The following is a 3,190-nucleotide window of genomic DNA, read 5'->3' on the forward strand; positions in this document are numbered from 1 at the left end:
AGACGGACTCTCGCTCTGTCGCCAGGCTGGAGGGCAGTGTCATGATCTTGGCTCACTGCAATCTCCACCTCCCGGGTTCAGGCAATTCTCCTGCCTTAGCCTCCCCAGTAGCTGGTACTAGCGTGCCACCATGCCTGGCTAATTTTTGTATTTATAGTAAAGATGGGGTCTCACCATGTTGGCCAGGATGGTCTCAGTCTCTTGACCTCGTGATGTGCCCGCCTTGGCGTCCCAAAGTGCTGGGATTACAGGCATGAGCCACCGTGACCAGCCAACAATGAATTTTACTGCATCAATTGATTCTTCTTTTCATGAATGATTTTTTCTGTAGCTTATGATGCTGTTTGAAAGCATTTTACCCACAGTAGAACTTTCAAAATTGGAGTCAATCCTCTCAAACCCTGTCACTGCTTAAGTAACTATGTTTATGGGATATTCTCAATCCTTTGTTGTCATTTCAACAATGTTCACAGCATCTTCACCAGGAGTAGATTCTATCTCAAGAAACTGCTTTGTCCATCCAAAAGAAGCAGCTCCTCATCAGTTCAAGTTTTCTCATGGGATTGCAGCAATTCAGTCCCATCTTCAGGCTCCACTTCTATTTACAGTTCCCTTGCTATTTCTACCACATCTGCAGTTGCTTCCTTCCTGGAAGGCTTGAACCCCTCTAAGTCATCCATGAGGGTTGGAATCAACTTCTTCCCAATTCCTATTGTTGATATTTTGTTGATATTTTGACTTCCTCCCATGAATCATAAATTTTTTACTGGCATTTAGAATGATGAATTCTTTCCAGAGGGTTTTCAATTGACTTTGCTCAGATCCATCCTAGAAATCACTATCTCTGGCAGCAATAGCCTTGCAAGGTATATTTCTTAAAAAACAAGGCTTGAGGCCAGGCACGGTGGCTCATGCCTGTAATCCCAGCACTTTGGGAGGTTGAGGCAGGCAGATCATGAGTTCAGGAGATCGAGACCATCCTGGCTAACATGGTGAAACCCCATCTCTACTAAAATACAAAAAATTAGCCAGGTGTGGTGGCGCCCACCTGTAGTCCCAGCTACTCGGGAGGCTGAGGCAGGGGAATAGCTTGAACCTAGGAATTGGAGGTTGCAGTGAGCCGAGATTGCGCCACTGCACTCCAGCTTGGAGACAGAGCAAGACTCTGTCTCAAAAAAAAAGAAAAAAAGAAAAAAAAAAGACTTGAAAATACAAATGACTCTTTGATCCATAGGCTGCAAGTGGATGTTGTGTTAGCAAGCATGTAAACAACATTAATCTCCTTGTACATCTCCATCGGAGCTCTTGGATGATCAGGTGCATTGTCAATGAGCAGTAATATTTTGAAAATAATCTTTTTTTCTGAACAGCAGCTCTCAATAGTGAACTTAAAATGTTCAGTAGTCTGGGCATGGTGGCTCATGCCTGTGATCCCAGCACTTTGGGAGGCTGAGGTGGGCAGATCACTTGGGCTCAGAAGTTCAAGACCACCTGGGCAACATGGCAAAACTCCCCTCTACAAAAATTACAAAAATTAGCTGGGCGTGGTAGTACATGCCTGTATTCCCAGCTACTGGGGAGGCTGAGGTGGGAGGATCACCTGAGCCTGGGAGGTTGAGGCTACAGTGAGCTATGACTGCACTACTGCACTCTAGTCTGGGTGACAGAGTGGAGCTCTGTTCCCCTCCCCCCCCGCAAAAAAACAAAAAGCTCAGTAAACCATGCTGTAAACAGTAAACAGATGTGCTGTCATCCAGGCTTTGCTGTTCCATTTGTAGAGCACAGGCAGAGTAGATTTAGCACCATTTTTAAGGGCTCTGGGATTTTCAGAATGGCAAGCAAGCACTGGCTTCAACTTAAAGTCACCAGCTGCAGTAGCCCCTCACAAGAGAATCAGCCTGTTCTTCGAAGCTTTGAAGCAGGCATTGGCTTCTCTTCTAGCTGTGAAAGTCCTAGATGGCATGTTTTTCCAAGAGAAAACTGTTTTGTCTACATTGAAAATCTGTTTAGTGTAGCCACCTTCATCGATGGTCTCAGCGAGATCATCTGGAGAACTTGCTGCAGTGTCTCCATCAGCACTTGCTGCTTCTCCTTGCACTTTTATGTTATGGAGATGGCGTCTTTCCTTAAATCTCATCAACCAACCTCTTCTAGTTTCCAACTTTTTTTTCTGCAGTTTCCTCACCTCTCTCATTTTTCTTAGAGTTAGGGCTTTGCTCTGGGTCAGGCTTTGGCGTAAGGGGCTGTTGTGGTTGGTTTGATCTTCTATGCAGACTGTTCAGACTTTCTTCCTATCAGCAAGAAGGCTGTTTTGACTTCTTCTCCTTTGGTGTTTTTACTGGAGTAGCACTCTAATTTCCTTCAAGATCTTTTCCTTTGTATTCACAGCTTGGCTCACTGTTTAGCATAAGAGACCTAGCTTTCAGCCCCTCTCAACCTGCCTTCCTCACTAAGCTTAATTGTTTCTAGCTTTTGATTTAAAGTGGGAGGCATGTGACTCTTCCTTTCACTTGACACCTAGAGGCCATTGTAGTGTCATTAACTGACCTAATTTCAATATTGCTGTGTCTCAGGGAATGGGGAGGCCCGAGAAGAGGGAGGAGGGGAATGGCTGGTGAGTGGATTGGTCAGTACACACTGAGCATTTATCAATTGGTTGATGGGGTCCTAAAACAACTACAACAGTAACAGCAAAGATTGCTGATCACAGATCACCATCACAGAGCTATTCAGAACAGAAAGGTTTGAAATATGGCAAGATATACCCAAATGTGACATAGAAACATGAATCAAGCTCATATTGTCGGAAAAATGCCACTGATTCACTTGCTTGATACACGGTTGCCACAAACCTTCAATCTGCAAAAAATGCAATAAAGTGAAGCTAAACAAAATGGCATGTGCCTGTCTCTTCTTTAATGCTGAAGCTGAATGTAGTTGGCAGAAAATCTGTAATCAGGGAAAGTCCTTTTCCTAGTCTAAGGGTATTAGTCAGCTTTTGCTGTGGTAACAAACAACCCCAAAACCTTAATGTCTTCTGATTACAAGCATGTGTTTCTTACGAGACTCAGTGGGCTTCGCTGGGCTGGGATTTAGGATGTGGTCGGAAGTGCTGCTCAGAAGACCCCTCCATGGGTCTCTGTAGAAAATAAAATTTCCTCTTCAAAGTTGCCCTTTTTTTTTTTTTTTT

Source organism: Colobus angolensis, unplaced genomic scaffold, assembly GCF_000951035.1.
Source record: "Colobus angolensis palliatus isolate OR3802 unplaced genomic scaffold, Cang.pa_1.0 Scaffold84, whole genome shotgun sequence".
Taxonomy (NCBI): domain Eukaryota; kingdom Metazoa; phylum Chordata; class Mammalia; order Primates; family Cercopithecidae; genus Colobus; species Colobus angolensis.